The sequence below is a fragment of the Polypterus senegalus genome, chromosome 7 (genome assembly GCF_016835505.1).
Source record: "Polypterus senegalus isolate Bchr_013 chromosome 7, ASM1683550v1, whole genome shotgun sequence".
Lineage (NCBI taxonomy): Eukaryota > Metazoa > Chordata > Cladistia > Polypteriformes > Polypteridae > Polypterus > Polypterus senegalus.
Window position 1 is genome coordinate 108,361,425 of NC_053160.1, and position 7,817 is coordinate 108,369,241.

Sequence of the window (7,817 nt, forward strand, 5' to 3'; positions counted from 1 at the left end):
ATTTATTGATGCATGGTTTTAATTTTCAATCACTTAAAAATTGTTTTTTGGAAAAATTTTTTGTAAACCTATAAAAACTTTATATGCAAATACAATATTTTATATAAAAATTGTTCAATAAAACTAAAATATAGTAACTACAAATGATTTTAACTGCTCAAATCCTTACTACAAATGCTTTTGAGAGTGATACTGTATGTAGGGAATCTGTTTTGCTGACAAGCCATTTATTATTAGTCAACTGGCAGATGACATCACATTGTTTTAAAAAAATTACAATTTTCAAAAACTACGGACACTATTAAACTATTTTCTGAGGTGTGTGGGTTTTTCCCAAATATAAACAAAAGCTAATGGCAATTAAACAATGTAATGATAAAATCATGTAACATCCCAGTCAAAAATCACATTTCTTATTATGGAATTAAAATTACAAAAAGATAAGGTGGTTCGCCGCGTTCCATAATTGGGGATTTCAGTGCCATTAGCAGCCTCCAGTATGGGCCTCTCTCTCTCTGAAACCACATCAGTAGGCAATGCAGGCAGTATGCTCAATTGTGCACCAGCATCACATACAAAACAGAAGCCAGACTTGGTATCTGTAATGAAGAACAGCTTTCCTGCAGGGACATATGAGATAGTTTTTACTGACCTGGGTGGGCTGAATTTACAAGGTGGATGGCATTTCTTCACTTTCTTCCTAAATCACACATGGTAAAAAAACAGGACAGTTGTTGGGATCTAGTTAGGAGGAAGAAGGGCAGCATGATCTGTGAGCTTTTTAATAACACTGGTGAGGGTTGTAGGAGACAGCTCTATGAAGCAGAGTGAAGGCTCTAGGCCATTCTGGCCAACTCTCTGTAGTCAACAACAGACACATTGGCTAGAGCAGTGCACACTTGTTATGGCATTTGTTGCAGAAACAATTCTCTTAATATAAAACAGGGGTTGTGGCTGCCTAGTAAAGGTAACATATGGTCCATTAACGTGGAGGGTTTCACGTCTCTGTGACCGAGTAATGATAGCAGATGCCATGCCCTCTCTCACTTAGTAAGGCCGTAAGTTTCCAAAATGTATATTCTTAAAGATACATTTTCAAGCAAGCTCATCACCCTGAATGCTTTGGAGCCACTGAGTGCTGCAATGATGCTGTTGTATTTTGTATCATCTGCCGTAATGTCCCACAGTGCAATCTGTGCCTCCACTTGGGTGACACTCCGGCAATTTTAACATCATTGGGTTGGTAGACAATGTCTAGCGTAACTATGGAATCGTCCGATAGTGTCAGTGTCACCACTGTATGTTCTCTGCAACAGTAGAAAACATACCAAGTAATGTCTCTTGATGCAGCAGAAAAAAACTATTAAACTTTATTCAATGAAATACACTATATATACAACTTTTGCACCTCTGACCTCATTAACCCATTCCCTCCCACCCTGCAGACTAGTGGCGCAGCACCTCCAGGCGCTACACTTTGACAAACCTGAAAGCATTGCTGAGGAAAACCAGTCACTCTTTAGAAAACACATGAAATATGGCCTTTCGATGACATCTATAGGTCAATTACAGTAACAACACCAGTCTATGTTTATTACACAAGAACATTTTGACTTATAATAAATAAGCAATGCTTGAATGTCCCATTTGGAAATTTCATATGAACGTAATTTCCTGTGGTACTTATTACAAATAACTTTATTTCTCAAATGCACAGGCGCATTAACTCGTGACGATTACCAATCTCTCCTTGCTCATGCACCCTGTTGCCACCCGATCCATGTTGCCTGCCCGATCTGCACATGCATGCACAGAAGGACTGCTCGACAGTGCCCACGCCATGTGTCGCTACTCAACCTGCGGATTTGTTAAATTTGCGTGTGCATGCGTATTGAAAGCCTAATGTGCCATAAAGTGTTCACAGATGTGTTAAACAGATTGGACAGTGTCACTACCCGGTCTGTGGTGCCTGCCTGATCTGCGGGCGCATGCACACATATGTGTAGAGCTTTACTATTACGACATGATCTGCGTTTTTTTACTTTGTGACATTAGTCCCCATCCGATTTGTCTCGCACACATGCTCTCTGCTTAATAAAAACTGCTTTCACAACACTGCCTAGTTTGTACTGTGCATGTCTAATGTTTTATGACACATATGACTCGTCAGGTTTGTATTGTACTTGCGAGTCATTTTTGTGTTGCCATTTATATCCATTTATAAGTGGACTTCTTACTGGAAAACATGGAAACTTTTGAATTTTATAACGTCTTGGAAAAATATTCGTCACCTGAAAAATTTAACTCCAGTCGAATGAAGAGGGAGTGAAATGAAATACGACGTGTGTCTGTGAACTTTATAATGGATATGTACAGCATTTTTTAAGTACATCATATTGATGGAAAAGGCAATAAGGATTTTCATTTTTAGTTGCAATTCTTCCGAATTTTGTGGTTTAAATGTAAAAATCATAGCATTTTCTGTGTTTGGGTTAATGGATTAATGGGTGAAAGTCATTTATTTCGTAACACCCTATTAGCATTTGGTGGTGTGTTTCTTTTAACATTTATCCACATTGTTTTTATCTTAAAGAGTGAACGGCATGCTAATTATTAAGCAAAACAATGTAATCTAGATGTCGAATTAGGAATAGAATTAGGAGTACATGTCTGACACTCGACTGGTGTAAAGTGTGTCCTCCAAAGCCATTAGTATTTTTTTATTACGTTGATATCAGATTACATCAATACAAAGAGTGGTATTTGGCCGGCTTGTCATCCTGGCCAATACCCCCAGGCCGCCAGATGGAGCCTTCCCTGCAGTATGGAGGTGCCCCGAAGACCAGCAGGAGTCATGACCTTTATAGTTTTTATCCTCAGCCCTGCTGGGTACCACAGGGACCGCAAGAGGGAGCTGCAGGGAGGACCGAAGACTTCTTTGTGCCCTATAACCCGGAAGTGCATCAAAGGAAGAGCAACGTGCTTCCTGGGTGAAGAAGAAGGACTTTTACCTGACCCGGAAGTAATATTAAATCACGTGGACTGGAGAATGTGAACACTTCCGGGTCAGGGAGAAGAAAAGGACTATGGGAGCTTCCAGATGGCAAGCTGAGCTGGGTGGTAGGAGGGCAACGCGTCTGGGAGTGGTGGAGAGTATTATTGTATTTGTGATTTGTAATTTAATGAGTATAGTGGAGGAGAGGGTGCTTTGTGCACTGTGCTGTATGAATAAAGTCAACATTTGGAGTTTTATCTGGTGTCTGGCATATTGGACAGGGGTTCAAGGGAGCGATACGGCCCTAAACTGTCACAAAAGATATATAGATGAAGGCTAAATTACATACGAGAATAGCAACAACTAAGTTATTACAAGAAAGAGAAATGTAGATAATACCATTACAAATTGTTAATGAAGCAGTTCAGAACCTTATACATTTTAATTGCTTTAATGTGTTTTCCGTTTTTTAAAGCTACTAGGGGGCTCTGCCCCATGCTCGCTTCACTCCCCTGTGTTTGGTTTATATACAATACAATACAATTTATTTTTTATATAGCCCAAAATCACACAAGAAGTGCCGCAATGGGCTTTAACAGGCCCTGCCTCCTGACAGCCCCCCAGCCTTGACCCTCATTGAATACCAGAAAAAACTCCCATAAAAAAACCCTTGTAGGGAACAAACCAAAGAAACCTTGGGAAAGGCAGTTCAAAGTTCAACCCCTTTCCAGGCAGGTTGGGCATGCAGTGGGTGTCAAAAAGAAGGTGATCAATACAATACAGTACAATACATAGAACAAAATACATCCTCAATACAGTATAAAAATACAAATTCTAGAAGTACGGAGTAGAATTTCACATTAGATTATATCACATAATATGATTTGGATTTGTTTAGAGTCCTGGAGACCTCATTCATCAGCCTGCCTCTCCCATTTGTCCATTCCACATCTGAAATAGCACTAATCCGATGAAAGGACCCCTCTTTCCCACGATTCCTGTGATCCTCCATCAGGGATGACTTTATTTTATGCAGGCAGTATAGAATTTAAAGAGATTGTTATTTTCTTGGGAATTGTTATATATGCATTATTTTCACTTTTACTTTAAAAATTTTTGTAAAAACAATACTTGTCCTTTATTTTCATTCCCATGCATGATTACATCTCTTCCTCGCCAGACGTATAACGCAGCTCACGTTGTAAAGGAGAGGGGAGGCTGAACACACACTAAGGATATGCCATCGCATCATCTGCTGTCTTCCTGCTGCTGGCACGTTTTGCTTGTCTCTTGTCGTTGTTTTAAGCGCTGGGAGCACATGATGCTTGTCTGACCGATGCAATCCAACAATTGCTAGGTTAGATGTCTGTGGACTTGTTTTAAATGATGGCTCACTCCCTTGTCTCTCGTGACTTTGTAAAAACAATACTTGTCCTTTATTTACGGCCCTGGGCATGGTTAAATTCTTTCTTGTAGGATGTATAACGGTGCTCGCGCATGGGGGGTGGGGGGTGGAGGTTCTGCTGTCGTGCTGCCCTTTGATCTTTTTAAAGCCTTTACAGCCACTGTCCTTTTTCCTACTTTGTGTCTCTGCTGGTCGCGTTGTGATCGCTTCTCCGTCAACATAATTATACATCTGACCAAATTGTGTTTTCTTTGAAATTAAACTTGTCATTGCTTTAACTGTTGCGGGTCCACAGATTCTCAAAGTGTATGTTCCATTATTGTGTAAATTTACATTTTCTGCATTGAATGATGTTCACTGAGACACCTGTATCTGTGTGTGCTGGTTCCCTTTACACTACTGTTTTGTTTTTTTTGTCCATTGACTTTCGTCTTGCAGTTCTTTTGTCTTTTGTGATCTTAACGTGAAGATCACGTATCTTCTACTAGTCATTCATTCCACAGGATTTTTTTTTATAATAGAGAGATTTCTAGCATATTAATGTCCATGTAGAAAGATGTAATAGAGGGTGTAACATTCTGAACTTTACACTTATGAATAGGAAATTTACGAAGCAAGGAAACTACATTTACTGCATTTTCTAACATATAGTCTTCAAAATTGTACACAGAAGAAAATCAAGAATGAAACAGTGAAATATTTTGTCATTCAAGACAGTAACAGAAATAAATCTTTATAAAACATTTTGGAATAGGAGCAGAAGTATAAGAAATGTGAGAGGGGATTTGTCTTCCATTTGTACAAAAACTAAATTTCGGGGATATATTATTGCCATACTTATGAATTAATTTTTTAGCTGGCTACTATTTATTCATAATTTTGAAACGGATTTCTTTAGCCTTGTTTGGTAGAAAAAACGTCTATGGAACAAAACAGGCAAATTTTTAAATTCATGTCCAAAGCCATCAGAGAAGTGTGGTGTGCGTCTGATGTGGCACAATGACAGGCTGGGCACCTGCTGTTGTCACATGTCATTAGCTTATCATTTAAGGTTTAGGAGAAGTACACACGCATACATTTAACTTAATATAATGGAGAAGGCTTGCTCCTTAGAAATAACATTTCTTATCGCTATAGTTAAAAAAAACAATGCCCCTTTATTGTATTTTTTTTTCTTGACCCTACAGGATGCCCAGTGGCCAGCCTTCCATGTGGCTCAACAGATGCCAGTGTACCCAAATTCTGAGACACAATTGGATGTTCTTTTCTTCTGCTTTTAAGATTCCCAATTTGGGATGATGTACAGTTCATGTTAGATTTGCTATTTCTAGAGGTAAGACTACTGCACAATTCCTGCAAAGACTCCTCATATTTATTACTTGATCTGTAATATTTTGCTGGCTTGAATACTGACCTCTTTGTTTGCTCACTCTGTCCAGTAACTAACAGAGGCTTTTTAATTTTAGACAGGAAAGCCTTAGAGTGTAAATCCTCGCAAACACAGAGACTGAGGCACATCAGTACCAGCAGTTACTAAACAGTGATATTGTCCCGTTTTGCAAAATAACATTTATTTTCTTAAGTAACTGTGCTTTGTTGTTGGATTTTGAATGAACCAAGACTTAATTTTAACTTAAAGCAAAACTAAGGCAGGAGAGAAAAACCAAGATGTTTTCATGTAAGTAATGGCACCTGAGCACATCACATTAGAAGTTCACATATACAGAGATTGTAACACAATGTCTACTGTATGTATAATGTAAAAGTAAAAAAAAATAATGCTACATATAATGAAAATTAAGTTGAGGTTCTTTCAAAATCCAACAAAAACCCACAATAATTAAAAATAACATTATTAGTTAGACTTTACTCTAAGCAGAACTTTATCTATTGTGATGGTTAACTTTGGTAATAATTGATCATCAGGTGTACCAAGAAAGGAGGCAGAAGAAGTAAGGGTACATTTTATTAATGTTTGAGCTCTTTGAGTGAACATCATGTATCTACTGTGTTTATGTTTTTAACAGTTACAGTGAAGTGTCTGGTCGTGTTATGGAGTATCAGTTAAAGAAGAAGGATTGGCAATACACTGTCAAAATGCTGATCAGATAAGGGGGATTATCAGAGAAGGACTGAAACAGAAAATTTCTCTATAAGCAGATGATATAGTACTGTATACAGTAATCACTCCTCGATCGCGGGGGTTGTGTTCCAGACCCCCCTCGATAGGTGAAAATCCGCGAAGTAGAAACCATATGTTTCTATGGTTATTTTTATATATTTTAAGCCCTTATAAACTCTCCCACACTGTTTATAAAAATTCCCCGCAGAGTTATACAGCATAATCCCTTTGTATTCTCTTAGATGTTAGGTAAGATTCATTGAAATTATGTATATGAACACACTGTTTATATACAGTAAAACCTAAATATTATTTTAAAGATATTGAGTGTCTCCGATATCACATATTACAGCCATTACGATAGACATGCCACCAGCAATAAATACGTACAATGCAACAAAAATAGTATACAGTAAATGTGTGTGTACAGTGACACTAAACGTACATACATGTACTAAATACTGTAAGTAGAAAATTAATTATGGTTACTCACCAACAATGACACGATAACTTGTCCGATAACAATGAGTTTAATTTTACTGCACAACAAAGGAGAGCGTTACAGCCCTTAAAGGAGCCACTTCAGGCGATTGTGTAGCACTGCCGTTGTTCTTCTTCTGGCAGTCTTCAATCCAAATCCCTAAAGCAGATTCCATCCAAACTACTGCCTTATTACATCCACTTACAACTTGTTTTGCACCCTGGTTAAAAGGACACTGCGGCCGTAGATCTTATATTCCTTTCCTACTTTTTAAATAAAAAGAATCGTAGCCTTCAACAAATCCAAAATGTTTACCTTTTCGGCAATTGTTAACATCTTCCGTTTGCGCTTGGGCACGGCCCCTAAAGCAGTAGCAGATCGTTTTGGAGCCAAAATGAAGGGCTTGACTATGCACAAAGATAAACACAAAAGAGCACAACTCTTTACACAGTGAAACACGTTGATGCTGAATGAGTGAGACGAGACTTCCTGGTTAACACTGCATTCAGCAAGCAGGAACTTAACTGCGTGCTCTGATTGGTTAGCTTCTCAGTCAGGAGAACTTAACCGCGTACTCTGATTGGTGAGCTTCTCAGTCATCCGCCAATAGCGTCCCTTGTATGAAATCAACTGGGCAAACCAACTGAGGAAGCATGTACAGGAAGTAAAAAGACACATTGTCCGCAGAACTCGCGAAGCAGCGATAAATCCGCGTTATATATTTAGTTATGCTTTCATATAAAATCCGCGATAGAGCGAAACCGCAAAAGTCAAAGCGCGATATAGCGAGGGTTTACTGTATATCACACCCACA